A 13,482-nucleotide genomic window follows, 5' to 3' on the forward strand; every position below is an offset into this window, starting at 1 on the left:
GAAGTGGCGACCGGGGAAAGCGACTTTGTCGCCCCAGTAGCATGGTAACGTGAGCCCTGCACAATGCTTATTACTTTAAAACACAGTCCTGTAATATTTTTTATTCTACTTTGAATATTGCCTGCTTATTTCAGCAACTATTCTTACAAAACAATCCTCTATTTATCCTAGGTGTTGCACTCAGTATTGTTGATTATATTTATATGTATATGTAGTAAAGTGAATGCAACCCCCTTTTTGAAGGTATGTAACAGTTAACAAACTTTATCACTTATCAGTAGTTTAGAATGGTTTAAAAAAAGATCTAATAGATGTTACATGCATTATGCCTTCCTCTCAAAAAGTTTGCATGTGTTTTAAAGTGGTTATTTAGCAATGTAATTTTTTCCCTCAGTATTGACATTAATTTGGAAGTAAGTTAAAGGATTTCAGTTAACCAAAATTATTTCACGCCTAATTTATATAAACAAATCCCACGTCGATATATAACATGTACAACAATCAAACATCAACCCACCCCAAACTGGATGTAATTGAAAGACATCTAGAGGTCAATATACAGTCTCGAACAAAAGACAAAATAAGGAAAAATATAGCAAATTTTTTAGAAGAATTAAGAATTATTATTGCATGTATATTTGCAATATTTAAAATCTTTTGAGTTTTAGGTTCCACCTACCATTTTAGAAAACTGGGATTTCATTGCAGCTAGTCTATTAGATAACATTTTATAGTTTTGAATGTTTCTTCATCAGTTAACTAAAATTAGGTGGAAGTATGTTCTTATTTCTGACAGAGGGGTACTCAACCTATATCAATTTGTGCATGAAGCGATTGATAGTTGCTAGATACTGAATAATTTTACCACAAATTTGTGAAAGTTTTAACCGGTGTATATACTTAAAATATGTTAATAAAGTTCATGTCTTTTTCAGGACTTCTGGTCCAACCATGTAGTATGGCATGTTTGTGAGATATGGTTTTGGCCAGTAGGATGTTCATGAAGGACCTGTATTACAAAGTATATCACTGGATTGAGCTCATTGTCTAAGTGTATTAGTAAAGTGCTTTGCTTTGAGCTCAGTTCATTGTTATGCAATTCATTCTTTGTGAAATAAAGATTTGACAGACAACTCTCATGTACAAGGAATTGTCAAAGTAGTATCCATACTATGAACAATGTAAGTAATAGGGAGATAAAAGCATTTTATTTAGATTTGAACCAAACATTTTTTGTCCATTAACCAAACTAAAAAAAAAGAAGCACAAATTCACCAAACAATGCTACTGGCGCTACTAGCAATATGATGCTAGGTTCTTTTGTTACACTTTATTTTTTTACATCTGTACTGCCTACTGGTGACTCAGTCCTGAGTGTAAATGGTCATTCAGTATGTTAAGAAAAAGACCAAAATTTATAAGGCCTATCTGGCCTAATTGATTTCTAAAATATATTTCATTCAACATTTATCATTCATTTGTTTATTTCTTAATTTGTGTGAATTAACAGTAAATGTTAATTACTACACTTTCATACCATAACAAAACTGCCTTACTGTATAAAATTGGTATCACTTATATTTGTATCCATATAACAAAAAAAACTGAAAAGAGAATACTTTTGCAATAGCTTTTTCATATTGAATACTAAAACTTTTTAGATATTTAGACATATTAAGTAGATGTTCATAATATCCACTTGACATTTTATCATATGACTTCTGTAGTTAGTTATGAGTCTTTGAAGCATGCTCACAAAGGTTCTTTTGTTGATATCATTTTCATACTGGTCAAAACTTTTTTTTGCTTTGACCAGCTTTGGAGGAGATATTTTCAAAGAATTAATAAAAAATAACACAGAAATTCACTTTCTGGCTCATCTAGCCCCAATCATCATGTCAGGCATTGTCATTACTAAAAAACATTAAATGTCTTCTAAACTGAGAAACAATTTCCACATTTAAACGAAATCTTTTACTTATGATACTGACAATCCCCCACAAAGTAATATAAAAAGAACCATACAAATAGTAAGCAAATACATGTTCTCAGATACCATCTCCTATATAAAAAAATCACATTAAGAAAAAAAAGAACCTATTATGTGTTCCTCTCCTAGCTACAAAATGTATCCAAAATCAAAGATGTGGAACATATATATTCTATCATAATCATTTGGTAATTAATGCAATTAGTATCTCTTCCATGCCCGTGTTGAACATAAAAAACTAAATATTACATAAACAACACCCCAAATGCTCATGGTGGTTGTCATTGTGCATCACAGTTAATACATAGAAAACATAAAACATAGAACTCCTTTTGTCATATAAAACACTGTCAAACATCTAATCATACTATCCACGCTGATCTGTGTCCACACTTGTATACATCTAGAAAAATATGTATTTTTCATGATGCTAATGGTTTAATAGGACTGCGTTGCAAAATATTGTGTATGATACATGTACCATGATCAACAATGCCGTTAGGCGAATTATATTTATATTTGATTTATAATTAAATTATTGAAACTTGCTAGTTTTATTATATGCAAATGCCGTATTTTTCAGGAAATAATGTTATAAGTCCTGAAAAGGACGGCATAAACATATAATATAACTAGCAAGTTGCCATACAGTTGGAAAACAAGTTGCCGTACTGCAAATATGTAAACAGTAGCAAGTTGCCGTACCCTAGGCTGGATTCATTATTACTGATATTCTTAAGAAAACGTCTTTTTGAGAGCGAATTTCAGAAAATATGAAGTCATACAATCATAATCAAAAGATTTGTCAGGAAAAATAATGAAAATCAGTTGAGTATTTTGCCAACGGTGGGACGGAAGGCAATTGGCCTCGAAATTTTCTGGTACTAAATTAAGTGCACCGTTTTGGAGTATAACACAAAATCTTGTATTTGTTGGCTACTTGTTGGTATAAAGAATTAAAACTTTATATATCAGTAAATCGTTTCAGAAGCGGTTCCCTCATCAAACCGCTAGAAATGGTATAAACTAAAGAAATTCTAGACTTGTTTATTTATTTTTTCCTTTCTCTCCGCTTCGTTAGTCCCAATTTCCGGTGGTGATGATAGAGGGGCCTGATGGGGGGGGGGGGGGGGTCTCATCACGATTCACGAGTTGATTTTTTTGTCAATCACGATTCACAGAAAATAAATTTCCATGATCACGGATCACGAAAACATAAAAAGAGTAATAAATCTGTAGAAAAACGGATCACGATAGCGAAAATGCGCCGATCACGAAGAACGAAAATAACCCATCAGTCCCCTCATGATACACAGTGTGTATATATATGTCTAAAAATAGCAACAATCAACATTCAATCTATCTAGGCGTGGATCAGTTTGTAAATAAACTGATGCAGTTACTACATTAAATTATATAAGTGCCTAAGAATGTAACTTTAACACACTAATGAGTGTTATAAAATTAGTTGTTATATTTTATATTATTCACGCAATATTTCGCTAAACAAATTAGGTTCATCAGGCGTGTGCATCTCTCAAGGTGAAATCGGATGCATGACATAAAAATAATTTTGTAGCTTGAACTACACACAATTTGAGTAAAAGTTTAACAAAATTTATTGATGTTCTATAAAAAAAAGTATTTTTCTAGACAATTTACAAACATATATTTTTTATAGAACATCAATAAATTTTGTTAAACTTTTACTCAAATTTTGTGTAGTTCAAGCTACAAAAATATTTTTTTGTCATGTATCCGATTTCACCTTGAGAGATGCACACGCCTGATGAAGCTAATTTGTTTAGCGAAATATTGCATGAATAATATAAAATATAACAACTAATTTTATAACACTCATTAGTGTGTTAAAGTTACATTCTTAGGCACTTATATATATATATATACATATATACAATGAAAGTTACAAATAGTATAAATATGCCATGGAACAATAGCATATAGTCAAAGAAATAACACAGTATAAACTAAAATATTAGAACCGCTAATAAACAAAGAAATATTTTATGCGGTGACATTAGGCTGATGTGTAAATACCCTTCCACGTCCGGTCTGTTTTGTTAGATGTTTTTCTGCTTTGTATCGATTTGATGAGTTTAGAAGCCCTTTTCAACTGATTTTTATAGTTTTTGTCGAGCCTTCGACTTTTGTCAAAAAAGTGAGACATAGCGATCCTACATTCCGTCGGCGGCGGCGTCCACAAATATTCACTCTGTGGTTAAAGTTTTTGAAATTTTAATAACTTTCTTAAACTATCCTGGATTTCTACCAAACTTGGACAGAAGCTTGTTAATGATCATAAGATAGTATCCAGAAGTAAATTTTGTAAAAAATATTTCCTGTTTTTCCGTATTTTACTTATAAATGGACTTAGTTTTTCTGCCAGGAAACATTACATCCACTCTGTGGATAAAGTTTTTAAAATTTTAATAACTTTCTTAAACTATCCAGGATTTGTACCAAACATGGACAGAAGTTTGTTTATGATCAAAAGCTAGTACCTAGAAGGAAATTTTTATTAAAATTTTGTACTTGTTTATCCATATTTTACTTATAAATGGACTTAGTTTTTCTTCCAGTTAACATTAGATACAGTCTGCAGTTAAATTTTTTAAAACATTTATTAGATTCATAAACTATCCTGGATTTTTACCAAACTTGGACAGAAGCTTCTTACAATAAAAAAATTGTATCGAGAGGAATATTTTTATTAAATTTTTTTTCCATCTCATTTTTGTTGAGCCTGCGATTAACAGCAAAAGTAGGCGACACACTGGGTTCCGCGGAACCCTTACGAATTTTTTTCTTATGTTATGCTGTAACACCACTGACTGTCTCAGATTAAAGGAGGGTTGAGCGCTCACATACATGTTTAACCGCGCCCTATTCTTTGTGTCCCAGGTCAGGAGCCTGTAGTTCAGTGGTTGTTGTTCATGTCTGTCACATTTCTTTTTCGTAAATTGTTTTGTTTATGAGTATGGCTGTTTTCTCAGTTAAATTATTTCATAGTTTCATGTCGGGGCCTTTTATAGCCGACTATACAGTATGGGTTTTCTCATTGTTGAAGGCCGTATGCAAACTCCGTACAGAGATTATTTCCGTTCCGGAACTATTTTCCTTTACTCCATCAATTTAGTGTAGAGTAGTATGCGGATCGGAGCTGGAACTGCCGGGGAGTTTGGGCCGTACGGTTGCCTATAATTGCTTACATCCACTTCATTTGAACTTTGGTGGATAGTTGTTTGTAAGAGATGTATAAGAGGGTATGAATGCCCTTTATCGTCAAGCTTCAGACGCCCGTTTTTCGCTACCGTTAGTGTCAAATGAGCTTTAATTTTTTTCGTCATTAGTCAAATCTTATTTTGTAGCTACCGTTTCCGTCAAATGGAGTAAAATGTTTATCGTTAACGTTATCTTAACAAATACCGGTATTTCACCGAAATTCGTCATGTTGGGTACCCCATTCCTACCCTCATGTAATGATGTCAAAATGACTTCAATAATGCCATTCATGTACACAAATAACCCGCGACATTATCACGGGTGTCATTCGTTATATCAAGAAAAATGATCGTGAAAGAATAACTAACGGTGGTCAAGCATTACGATTGGATCGTGAAAGATCTGGTATCGAATCGTGAATGCAATTAAGTGTAATTTCTACTGATTTTGACGAATCACGTTATTTTTTTTTTCAAAAATAACGATAGTTGTACGATAATTATTTGAGACCTCTGACGAATCTCGATAACGATATTTTGACGAATCAAGGTAAAATTTTAACCAATTTGACGCTAACGGTAGACGAAAATGACCGTTTGACGCCTGACGGTAAATGGCATTCCTACCCTCATAAATACGTTTGTTTCTCGTTTTTTATAAAGATTAGACCGTTGGTTTTCCCGTTTGAATGGTTTTACATTAGTAATTTTTGGGGCCCTTTATAGCTTGCTGTTCGGTGTGAGCCAAGGCTCCGTGTTGAAGACCGTACTTTGACCTATAATGGTTTATTTTTATAAATTTTGACTTGGATGGAGAGTTGTCTCATTGGCACTCATACCACATTTTCTTATATCTAATTATGGCAAGCCTTAAATCGATTTATGCCTAAGTAATGGTTTTTCACTTTTTATTGAATTACTGTACATGTATAGATGGAATTGAACTGGTAGAATGTTTTTGATTTGTTCTCTTATTTGTTTAAAAACAAGCCAAAACATAAGTCGTCTAAACTGCGCAGGTATACTAAACACAAAAATGCTCATTATCGGATCATATGGCCCAGAGAAAATTAAAGTAAATTGTCTAAAAGTCCGTTTGTTATACATCGGAATTTACTCGCCATAACAGTTTTGTGAAAATCTGTGTCAATCTTTTGAATTTGCACGTTTTACATTTTTTTCACGCCCTGACACTATGCTGGTGCGTTCTGTCAATGTGTTGGTGGGTCCTGCTAGGGTGCTGGTGATTTTTGAACATATGTTGATATTATTAGGATTAAAATGACAAAATTAGCTGTCCGTGGCAACACATGTATTCAACAGTAATTGTGATACCAATTTGGACCATAGACATGTACTTTGTTTATTGTAGAAACTGTATAAGTGTTTCAGATACATATTATTTAAAAGGCAACACAGTTTTTTCAATATCATTTGAAAATATATTTCATTTTAGCCAGCATATGCGTTTTTAAGACGTTTTTTTTTTCAATAAAAACAAAGGAATAAAATTGAGAATGGAAATGGGGAATATGTCAAAGAGACAACAACCCGACCAAAGAGCAGATAACAGCCGAAGGCCACCAATGGGTCTTCAACGCAGCGAGAAAATCTCGCACCCGGAGGTGGTCCTCAGCTGGACCCTAAATAAAATTGTGTACAGGTTTAGTGAAAATGGACGTCACACTCCAAAACATATAAAGCTAGCTTCTCAGACACAATTCATATATATCGAATACATAATACCACAAAAAAACAAACAAGAAAATATGTCTACATTACACTGATGTCTTGCTAGAATCATCATTATCAGTGAACCATGAAATGGGGTCAACAGTATAATTTGGTAAGACCAATTAGAAAGACCACATTAAAAGGAATATGTGTTCTAAGTCTTAAATTGAATTGTCTATAATTTGACCATTCACGACAGACGGATCGACCGAAACTGAAATACATAATGCCCATCTACTATCAGATCGGGCATAATAAAATTAAGATTTCATACTAGCTTACTAGATCCGTGGCTTGAGCACCAGCTTTATTTAAAAAGATTGCACACACTGAAATGTCTCGCCTGCTTTACCACCGTGTAGAACGCCACATGCGGGGTGTCGGATATGTTTGACATGGGGTGGCAATTTCGAAGCGAAGAAAAACTAACAAAGTAAGCTCAAGTATCAAAATTTCTTTTTTTAGAAGTCTTGGTACCATATAATGTATTGCACGGAAGGAACCGAAACATAATCTATTTCCTGCAAGCATAAGCAGTCGTTTTCAGTGCTCTGTTTTCTCAAACACCTCTCCCTAGTTTTCCGTGTTGCAGATTTTGAGGCTTCATATGCAAATTTCCGGATAAAAAACTACTTTTGACAACTACCCTCCGTATCATTTATATAGAATTGAATTCCTCTCATGGAATTTTACCAAATACCAGCTTCTGAGTTAAAATTAATTGGTTTCAAAACTAATTTTTCATCAAAATATAAAGTGTCGCTCGGGGTGTCAGATTTTGCGTCTCAAGGAGTAGAGGCTTGTAATAAAAAAAGAGTACATTTGCTTATAAATCAGTCTCTATCTGATACTTTTTAAATCAAACACACCTACACTGTTATGATGACAAATTACAAACTTAACATAAATGCCTAAACGTATACTTTTTTTTTTAAAGGAATGGAAAGAGAAGGATTTGAAATAGACCACGAGGAAGAGGTTGGCGAACAGTTTGTATGTCATGTGTGTACAAAAAGATATAAGCACGAGTCGTCCCTTCGTATAAGCTCCTAAAGATACATAACGGAGAGGAGCATCCTTGTAGGCAATGTGAAAAAAACATTCCGTACCATGGACCTATTAAAACAACATAAAAGAAGGACACACACAGAAAAAACTACCCACCTGTGTGCTGAGTGTGGTGCTTGCTTTAATTCAAAAATGGCATTGAATAACCATGTGAGGTTTAAGCATAGACAAAATACATTGGTGTGTTCAATATGTGAAAAGACTTTTAAAGACAACTATGCTTTAAAACGCCACCAGGATTCACACACCAAAACAAAGAAAGAATGTCCTAATTGCAAACAATCTTCCAGGGATGTTGTGCAGCACCTTATGTCATTCATGAGTTATAAAATCAATTCTATCAATCACTTTAATAAGAGTATTGTCCCTTGCTAATATAACCCCTTGCTAATATAATTTATATTGATATTTATATTATACTGTATGCAGGTAGCATTCAGATGTGAACTATGTTTTTTATTTTGATTTCATTCATATTATTTTACTTTTCTTAATCAGTTTTCAATGAAAACAACACATTTTTGTTATATTTTTTGTTATTTGTTACTATAAATAATGCTCAGAATGAGTTGTTACAAATAAAAATATATGATTTCAATCAAAGTATGTGTCTTATATGTCTTTGAGATCTATTCCCAAACGTTTTGTTGGCAGAATTTTTGATTCGTCCTTTCGGTGGTACTGAGGAACCGATAGTGCACCTCGAGCTGGAGCCATTGGACCTGATATTTCTCCAATTTTAATCCTTCGTTTTCTTGTTCCTCTGGCTAGAAGGTCAAATTCATGATCCCTGTAATGAAATGAATAATAACACTGCATTGCATAAGAAATAAATGAAACTAATAGAAACGACCCCCCCACCCCCCCCCCCCCCCCCCCCCCCCACCTAAAAAAACAATTCAAACAAAACTATAAAAACATAAAAAAACAAACAATTCAAACAAAACAACCCGAATATTTGAACACTATCCAAACAAGAAACAGAAAAAGGTGTACATACCAAGTGCATAATTGTATTTGTAATTGCTAAAAAAGAAATGAAAGACGAAGTCTTGATGTTACTAGAAACGTTCTTAATTCAGATGAATTCCATATTTGTTTTAATTTATGGATATATACTTTATATGTAATATTTGAGTATTTAAGTGATGTTACTATATCTATTATCTCGGAGTTATGATGCATTGGTTTGATGTTGTCTGCATGTCTGAAATTGTCTGTGCTGTCTAATCTATTTCATGATCGGGATATATGCCACTAGATTGCGAAGGTTTCATCAAAAAGGCTCTGAAAACAAATATGAACTTAAATGTAACAACAGAAATTCAACCGAGAATAACACCGATTACACCAAATTCTTCAAAGTGTACTCAATTCCGAGACTCAATTCCGGTTTGTTTAGAGATAGTCAGAGTAGACCTTCAAAGTAGATATGATATGAGAAATGTGTAACAGATAACGTTTAGTTCTAGCTGGGCGGAAGACGAAAGAAATAACTGTCTTGAATCACAATTTCTTGTAAACCTGTTCCATTGTATATTTGTGTACAAGTCGTCGTTTTCTCATTGACAATTTTCTCAACAAATTAACACGCTTTTTTCAAAAAGATTATTTATGCAAATATAAAATCTTGAATTAAATCGTTACCTTGGAATTATAATGCCATTTGTTGTTGTCTGTTGTTTGTCAGAAAGTTTTCGTGTCGTCATGTCCGCCTCATGGTCGGGATATATGCCACTTGACCGTGACGTTTTCATCCAAAAGCCTCTGCAAACATAAATACATGAATCATTACACGAATAAAATGGTACCACGTAAATGTTATCTTTACAATGAATATATAAATAAACATAAGTTAGTTTTCTCATTTGAATTATTTTACACTTGTCCTTTCGGGTCTTTCCTAGCTGTCTATGCAATATGGTCTTTGCTCATTGTTGAGGCCATACGGCGATCTATAGTTGTTAATTATGTGCCATTTTGGTATCTTGTGAAGAATTGTCTTATTGAAGGTCATATTACATCTTCTTTTTTTTTATAAACATAAGTTGGGTTTTTGCTTATTCAATTTTTATTTATCACGCTTTCCGGGCAATAATTTGCTGTGCGAATGCAGAAGCTCTGATGTTATTTAATATGATCAAAACATTTAAAGTATCAAACCTAATTGATGAAGAAATACAGTTTTTTACTTCCTTTTCTTTATGCAATAAAACTTTGTTTTGCAATATAAAACAAATTTAAAATCAATTAAAAAATAAAAGTGTTATGATCGGATGTTTGGTAAGCTCCAAACATGAATTATTTATGCATAGTTATACCTGTCCGGATTACTTTTGCATGTCATTACTTCCACCATACTAGAAATAAGTTCAGGTACATCTCGTGCTTTGATCGAAACCTGTGATGTTGGGTGCAAATGTATTCTTTTTTTATTACAAGCCTCTTCCCCTTGAGACGCAAAATCTGACACCCCGAGCGACACTTTATATTTTGATGAAAAATTAGTTTTGAAACCAATTAATTTTAACTCAGAAGCTGGTATTTGGTAAAATTCCATGAGAGGAATTCAATTCTATATAAATGATACGGAGGGTAGTTGTCAAAAGTAGTTTTTTATCCGAAAATTTGCATATGAAGCCTCAAAATCTGCAACACGGAAAACTAGGGAGAGGTGTTTGAGAAAACAGAGCACTGAAAACGACTGCTTATGCTTGCAGGAAATAGATTATGTTTCGGTTCCTTCCGTGCAATACATTATATGGTACTAAGACTTCAAAAAAAAAAGAAATTTTGATACTTGAACTAACCTTGTTAGTTTTTCTTCGCTTCGAAATTGCCACCCCATGTCAAACATAGCCGACACCCCGCATGTGGCGTTCTACACGGTGTTTACTGACCAATGATTTTATGCTGATAGTCCTAAATAAAATGCTTTACTACAAGTATCATATAAACGTAACATGATTCAAGAAAATGAGGTCAAGGTCAGATAAACCAAACCGGAAATACACCTTACAATCAATCCATACACCAAACATAGTTGATCTATTGCTTATAGTTAAAAACAAACTTAACCAGGAAAACGTAACATTGACCAATCAACCATGAAAATGCACGGTCAGATGAACCAAGCCAGACAGACGTGTACATCTTACAATCAATCTACGCATCAAATGTAGTTGACATATTGCTGATAATATCTAAGAAACAAACTAAACCATGAAAACTTAACAATGAACCATGAAAATGAGGTCAAGGTCAGATGATACCTGCCAGACAGACATATACACCTTACAATCATTCCATACATCAAATATAGTTGACCTATTGCTTATAGTTTAAGAAAAACAGACCAAAACATAAAAACTTAACACTGAGCAATGAACCATGAAAATGAGGTCAAGGTCAAATAAAACCTACCAGACTGACATGTACATCGTAAAATATTTCCATACACCAAATATAGTTGACCTATTGCATAGTTTTAGAAAAAAAAAGACCAAAACACAAAAACTTAACTTTAACCACTGAACCATTAAAATGAGGTCAAGGTCAGATGAAATCTGACAGTTGGACATGTACACCTAACAATCATTCCATACACCAAATATAGAAGACCCATTGTGTATAGTATCTGTGATATGCACTTGACCACGAAAACTTAACCTTGTTCCATGATCCATGAAATGAGGTCGAGGTCGGATGAAAACTGTCTGGCCGGCACGAGGACCTTGCAAGGTACGCACATCCTAAATATAGTTATCTTTTTACTCATATTAAGAGAGAAATTAACATTATACAAAAAATCTTCTTTTTTTTTCAAGAAGTCGCTGAACCATGAAAATGAGGTCAAGGACAATGGACATAATTATGACAGACGGAAACTTCATAACATAAGGCATCTATATACAATGTATGAAGCATCCAGGTCTTCCACCTTATAAAATATGAAGCTTTTAAGTAGTTAGTTAACGCCACCGCCGACGCCGGATCACTATCACTATGTCGAGCTTTCTGCGACAGAAGTCGAAGTCTCGACAAAAATGGGACCAAAACTTTAATCTACCGTATACATACATGTATGAAACCATAAGAAAACAGGCATGTGTACTAAGTTTCAAGTTGATATGAATACAACTTCACACCTAAAACTACACCAAAAGCTTTAACCCTGTAATGGACTGTTTTCATACTATCCTTTTTTTTCTATTTTTAATGTACCATGAAGACTGGATCAAACCTTGATTTGGCATGCACATTAAAAAGACCACATTATAAGCTACATGTCCAAGTATTAATATTTTAGCGGCGATCGATGTCTTTCAAAATTTCTGAACTTTTCTTGCATCCCTGGTGCTTTCGACTGGAGAACCGTCGTACACAAGCATCGCACAAGTTGGCACTCCGAGGCGGGTGGGGAGCAAGAAGGTGAACTGTGGTTTACTTTTATCAATAGTACCGTTAAGTCGACGCTAGGGGGCCGTCTTGACCTTGTTGTAGGGTATAAATGATTCGTTCATTGTTGAAGACCCTACATCAACTGTCAAGATGTAGAACAGGAATAAAAGCCCTGTTCATTAATAATTTTCTATGTTTTCTATGTATTGTGTGCGATTTTGTCCCATGTACATTTACTCCATATCTTTTCATTTTCTATTAAATTTCAATTTGATGTGACTTAAACTTTACCCTGAACTTCCTTCATCAAACCTTTATTCTGGACGGACGCACGGAAGTACTGACCAACGGACGAAGGGATGGACAAACGAACGGACTGATTATAAATTGTAGCTACATGCATTAAGTTTCAAGTTGATGCGACTAAAACTTCACCATAAACTACCTTCATCAAAAAATCATTTAGCATCTGTTTAGTGCTAATGAACTGTTGACACAAACCGGCTTAATATATCAGAAATTAAGATATATATCTAGTCAGTCATATATACACATACATATGTCCCTGATCTAGTAAATAATTTTTTATGTTTATTGCAGAGAACGTAAACGATTTTTTTTCCTTTTTTAGTTTTATTGACTGCTCGAATTAAACATTTGAATTTTATTTTCAACGAATTCATACTATTATTTTTTTCTCATTGTCATCGGATATTCAACTAGTCTCGGTGTATTAAACTCGCCATTACGGCTCTTTCTGTTAATCCATTCAAAATGACAACATATTCACACCTGTAAAAGCGTACGTTTGAGGCTTAATTGCCTTCATGTTAAATAAACGAATTGCTTTACAAAATGCTCATCTATTCGAGAAATAAACAATGCCTTTCCGAAATAACAGACATATTCTATTCGCACAGACTTTGCATTGAAATGAAACTGAGACTACTATATATATATAACACTGTTATAGTAGTCTCAGAATGAAATTATGAAGGCAGAGACATATATAGTATACACATACACCATGTGTATATATGTCTCTGA

General features: G+C 33.7%; 1 long non-coding RNA gene across 1 annotated transcript; it reads right to left on the bottom strand.

The window, feature by feature from the left end:
* Positions 1–8,369: 8,369 nt before the first annotated feature.
* LOC127733582 (uncharacterized) lies at positions 8,370–11,021 on the bottom strand. The gene is made up of 3 exons (XR_007997126.1): positions 10,845–11,021; positions 9,682–9,801; positions 8,370–8,824 (listed from the first exon to the last, which is right to left on the bottom strand). It is a non-coding gene; the product is annotated as an uncharacterized LOC127733582 (long non-coding RNA).
* Between the last annotated feature and the right edge of the window lie 2,461 nt (positions 11,022–13,482).

Source organism: Mytilus californianus, unplaced genomic scaffold, assembly GCF_021869535.1.
Source record: "Mytilus californianus isolate M0D057914Y unplaced genomic scaffold, xbMytCali1.0.p SCAF_3, whole genome shotgun sequence".
NCBI classification, from domain to species: domain Eukaryota; kingdom Metazoa; phylum Mollusca; class Bivalvia; order Mytilida; family Mytilidae; genus Mytilus; species Mytilus californianus.